Source organism: Otolemur garnettii, unplaced genomic scaffold (genome assembly GCF_000181295.1).
Source record: "Otolemur garnettii isolate 467f Iridium unplaced genomic scaffold, OtoGar3 scaffold00050, whole genome shotgun sequence".
Taxonomy (NCBI): Eukaryota; Metazoa; Chordata; class Mammalia; order Primates; family Galagidae; genus Otolemur; species Otolemur garnettii.
The window spans coordinates 9299678-9305025 of NW_003852445.1; the positions used below are offsets into that span (position 1 = coordinate 9299678).

The 5348-nt window shown below is 45.5% G+C and overlaps 1 protein-coding gene across 2 annotated transcripts in view; it reads left to right on the forward strand.

Moving 5' to 3' along the window:
* Nucleotides 1–1220: 1220 nt before the first annotated feature.
* Nucleotides 1221–5348, forward strand: part of SNAP23 (synaptosome associated protein 23) — a 16645-nt gene continuing 12517 nt past the window's right edge. Inside the window, exon 1 of one of the 2 annotated variants that reach the window (XM_012806377.2) lies at nt 1221–1283. The gene's annotated coding sequence lies outside the window, so the exon portion shown is untranslated. Of the gene's footprint in view, nt 1335–5348 lie in introns of both variants that reach the window. The other variant, XM_012806378.2, reaches the window with a different exon arrangement.

The following is a 5348-nucleotide window of genomic DNA, read 5'->3' on the forward strand; positions in this document are numbered from 1 at the left end:
AAAAAAAAAAAAAAAGGCCAGGTGCTATGGGTCATGCTTGTAATCCTACCACTCTGGGAGGCCAAGGTGGGTGGATTGCTTGAGCTCAGGAGTTGGAGACCAGCCTGAGCAAGAGACCCCTATCTCTAAAAATAGCCAGGTGAAATGGAAGGCACCTGTAGTCCCAGCTACTTGGGAGGCTGAGGCAAGAGAATCGCTTAAGCCCAAGAGTTTAAGGTTGCTGTGAGGTATGAGGCCACACACACTCTACTGAGGGCGACAAAGTGACACTGGGTCTCAAAAAATAGAACAAAACAAAACGTATGTTCCTCTATACCCAGGGATATACCGCGAACGCTAAACGTCTAACAAGGATGAACTATGAGAAATGTCCAGAAGGCACTATGTGACATAGGCTGTTCCCACAGCCTAGAAAACTCTTATCTCTGGGAGTCCAAGGCTTAGTGGTTAGGGTGCCGGCCACGGGCTCTGGGTTGATAGGTTTGAACCGGCCAGGCTTGCTAAACAAACAAAAGAAAATAGCCAGGCATTGTGGCGGGCGTCTGTAGTCCCAGTTACTAGGGAGGCTGAGGCAAGAGGATCGCTTAAGCCCAAGAGTTAAGGTTGCTGTGAGCTATGACACTACAGCACTCTAGCGAGGGCAACAAAATGAGACTCTGTCTCAAAAAAAAAAAGAAAGAAAGAAAAAAGAAAGAAACTCTTATCTCCTTCCCTCCCAGACTTCTGGGGCGGGGAGAAATTCCTATTTATCCTTTTCGACTCAAAAGTCACTTTCTTCATGAACCCTTCCAGATACCCCTAAGACTAGAACACTTTGGTCACTGTAAGCCAGAGGGGCCTTGGATTTTCCACGTACTATGCCCTGTATTGTACCCACTGTAATTTGTTTACGTATCTGTTTCTCAGTCTTAGAGAAGTTAAAATCTAGACCCTGTGAAGCTGGGAAGGAATCTCACTCGCCTGCTTGCCCTCAGCATTCGCCCTTCGCAGTGCCTGGCAAACGCTTTGCCCCCAGTAAAAGTTTGCTGCGTGAACACCTCCTACTGTTGGGCGGGTGTGAAATCCATCCAGTTAACGGGTGAGTTCCCGGGCTCTCCGCCTGCGTGGCAGGGAGATTTAAAGCCCTGGTGCAGTGATTGGCTCCAACTGCAGAGGTGTGTCCACGCAGGCCCTGCGCGAGCGCGTAGCCTCGGTGCGCGCAGGCGCGACACGGGCGCAGCTCCGGGTCCGGTCTAGTAGTGTCCGAGCTGCGGCGACTGGAGAGTGGTGACCGGAAATGCTTGGTGAGTCTTCAGGAGTAGGACTGCGGAAGCTGGCTGGGGTGAAGACTGGGGGTATGTCCAGTGGAGAAGGAGTATATCGTGACCGTTGAAAAGTTGCTGGGGTCAGGCTTAAGGGGAGGAGGGGCGCTCTGGCCCGGACTCGGCTGATCCGGCCGCGAGAGAGGACGCAAGGGGCCAGGAGACTGTGGAGTGGCTGGCTGTGGAAAGGTGGCGGGGTGGTGGTTCCCTGAACCCATCCTCGAAACCAAGCAGAAATCAACTCCTACCTTCTCACCCCTACTGTGTTGCTGTGGTTGCGATTCATAGACTGTATAGTGACCTTAGTGATCAGATAGCTCTGAGATAATTGTTTGGAGGAGGACTCTGAAGTTCAAGGTATTGGATAGCTCTTGCTCTCTAGGAAAGTCCGCCCTTACTTACCTGACGGCTTTGATACACGAATAAAAGGATCAAAGAATGAGTTTCACAATTCAGGGTTGGAGTAGTTGGGGGGGAGGGGAAGTACTGTAAAGTGCTGTTTCACCTCGTTCTTTTCTTTTTATATCATTAGTCACCATGATGTTAGGAAAGGCAACTTGATAGAAGGGAACTGAAAGACAAAAAAATGGGGAAAAAGATGAGAAGGTCTCGTCTACCTATATAACTTGGCCTGCCACTTAAATACTTAACCATCTTGCTAGGGTATTTTATTTTATTTTTGAGACAGAGTCTCTGTTGCCCAGGCTAGAGTGCCATGGCATCAGCCTACCTTATAGCAACCTCAAACTACAGGGCTCAAGTGATCTACTGCCTCAGCCTCTTGAATACCTGGGACTACAGGTGCCTGCCAGGACGCCTGGTTCGTTTTTCTATTTTTGTAGAGACAAGGTCTCACTCTGTTGCTCAGACTGTTCTCCCAACTCCTGACTTCAGGCTATCTTCCCATGTTGGCCTCCCAAAGTACTAGGATTACAGGTGTAAGCCATTGTGCTGTGCCTACTTCATATTTTACCAACATTTCTTTAACTTTAGTTTTTTCTAAAGTGATAATCTGTGAAATCGTGATTTTGACGTATTTTATACCATTTTCCTCGTACACATTATAATCTATAACTAAAACACACACCTTCCATATGTAACAGCTGAAATCATGTTCTTGCTTTTCACTTTGAAAAATATTGCTTTGAGCCTGATATCTATTTTATTTTTTTGCAGTTCTTGGCTGGGGCTGGGTTTGAACCTGCCACCTCTGGCATATGGGGCTGGTGCCCTACTCCTTTGAGCCACAGGCACCGCCCCCCCCCCCTTTTTTTTTGAGATGAGTCTTACTATGTTGCCCTTGGTAGAATGCTGTGCCATCATAGCTCACAGCAACCTCAAACTCTTGGGCTTAAGAGATTCTCTTGCCTCATCTTCCCATGTAGCTGGGACTACAGGTGCTTGTCACAATGCCTGGCTACTGATAATCATTTTTAAAATAAAAAGAAGATTGGACTAAGGCCAATGGGCTTGAAAATTCTGTGAGCCCTGTGATGGTATTCATTACTGTGACATAATACTAGCAAACTTATCTGGCTGCACCTGATGAAAGTAGATTAGAATAGCAAAGGGAAAAAAGAGGATGTTTGCTCTTTGACATTTTTATGAAATCAGTTGCCTCTCTTTTTTTTTTTACCGCCTAAGGTAAGGCCTTCTACCCTCTTGGTTCCTATATCTCAAACATTCTGGAAATCTATGTTGGGGCCATGTTTATACTCTGCATTATGTATGTGTTAGCATTTATAATACATAATGTTGCTTGTATTCAAGGATGCTGAACTTTTAATTATAGTATTATATTTTGTTTCCAGATCTGTAAGTTGACAGAGGAGCAGATGACAAGGACTGCTCTTTTTGTTCTGGTAGGGAAGGTCTTGAAACAGATCCAGTTCCTGGAACAATTGGAGGAAGTAGATTATGGAGCCAGGAAATAGCATGAAATGTGACTTTTTCAGTATTGGAAGTAAAAGGATTCCATTTGCACTCATTTAAATTCACTGGCATTTTGGTTTGTTTTTTGAGACTCTGTTGCCCAAGTTAGAGTGCTGTGGTGTCAACCTCGCTCACAGCAACCTCAAACTTCTAGGCTCAAGTGACCCTTCTTCCTCAGCTTCCCAAATAACTGAGACTACAGGTGCCCACCACATGCCTGTGTAATTTTTTCTGTTTTTAGTAGAATGGGGTGTCGCTCTTGCTTAGGCTGGTCTTGAACTCTTGAGCTCAAGGTATCCTCTGGCCTCAGCATCCCAGAGTGCTAGGATTGTAAGTATGGATCCCCACACCCAGCTTTGGTTTTCTTTTCAATTTAGATTGTATTGATACTAAAATACTGTATTTAAATCACTGATCTATATTTTTCTGGAATTCCCTCACTGATTTTTGTGAGTTCTTATAACTTTACATTTAAAAGTTTGTTTTAAATTTACTTTGACATTGTTTTGGCAATTACAATTAGTTGTTTGTTTTGTGTTTTGTTTTTTGAGATCAAGTCTCACTTTGTTGCCCTCAGTAGAGTGCTCTAGTGTCATAGCTCACAGCAACTGTAAATTCTTGGGCTCAAGTGATTCTCTTGCCTCAGCCTCCTGAGTAACTAGGTAGGACTACAAGTCCCACCACAATGCCTGGCTATTTTTTTTAAGAGACGAGAGTCTCTCTCTGGCTCAGGCTGGTCTCCAACCTGTAAGGTCAGGCAATCCACCCCTTCAGCTTCCCAGAATGCTAGGATTACAGGCATGAGCCACCGTGCCTGGCCTAATTTTTTTATGGTATCTTTTTATTTTTAATACTTATTATGCCATGAAATCACAGGGAAGGCTCGGCGCCTATAGCTCAACTGGCTAAGGCCCCAGCCACGTACACCTAAGGTGGCAGGTTCGAATCCCCAGCCCGGACCCGCCAAACAACAATGACGACTGCAACCAAAAAATAGCCGGGCATTGTGACGGGCGCCTGTGGTCCCAGCTACTTGGGAGGCGGAGGCAGGAGACTCGCTTGAGCCCAGGAGTTGGAGGTTGCTGTGAGCTGTAATGCCACGGCACTCTACCCAGGGGGACAGCTTGAGGCTCTGTCTCAAAAAAAAAAAGAAATCACAGGGAAAAGATTCCAGCAGCTTGAGGAGATGTCTTTCCATTGAATGTGACAAAACTTGCCATGCCTATTATGCCATGAATTCATGGGGAATAGGTTCCAGCACTTATGTTCCTGTTCCATTGGTTCTCTTGGTTATCCTATGTACTGCTGTACACCTACTATGTATGCCATGAATTCGTAGGGAATAGGTTCCAGCACTTTATGCTCCTGCTCAGGTGGTTCTCTTGGTTCTCCTGTATGCTAATGCTGTACACCTATTATGCCATGAATTTGTAAGGAATGGGTTCCAGGAGCTCAGGCTCCTTTCCGTTGGTTCACATAAAATGCAAGATGCCCCCTCAGTTGAACCCAGGTACCTTTCTCTTTGGCTTCCTTCTTTTTCTGATTATTTTCTTTCTCATGTTTTAGGAAGCTGTTGGGACTCTGATAGTGCTTAATATGCTCAATATGAACATTAATCCTCCTGGCAAGAATCTTGCCCTTAACTTGTTTGTTTACAACAATGCCAACAGCATTCTGGGTAACATTGTAGACTCTTCTAGTTTTGCCCTGGTAACACCTGTGTGGCATGCCTTTTTGAACAGTATCCATTCCCTTGATCTACAATATCTCCTTTCTTGTAGATTCACATGTATGTGGCCAAAGGAACAGCTCCATGTTTTCTAAAAGGCCTATAGAGGCTAGGTGCAGTGGCTTACACCTGTAATCTTAGCACTCTGGGAAGCCAAAGTGTGTGGATTGCTTGAGCTCACAAGTTGGAGACCAGCCTTAGCCAGAGCAAGACCTCATCTCTAAAAATAGCAGGGCTTTGTGGCAGGTGCCTGTAGACCTTGCTACTCAGGAGGCTGAGGCAGGAGGATTACGTGAGCCCGGGAGTTTGAGGTTGCTGTGAGCTGGGACAGCATAGCACTCTTTATCAAGGGTGACAAAGTTAGACTCTATATTAAAAAAAAAAAA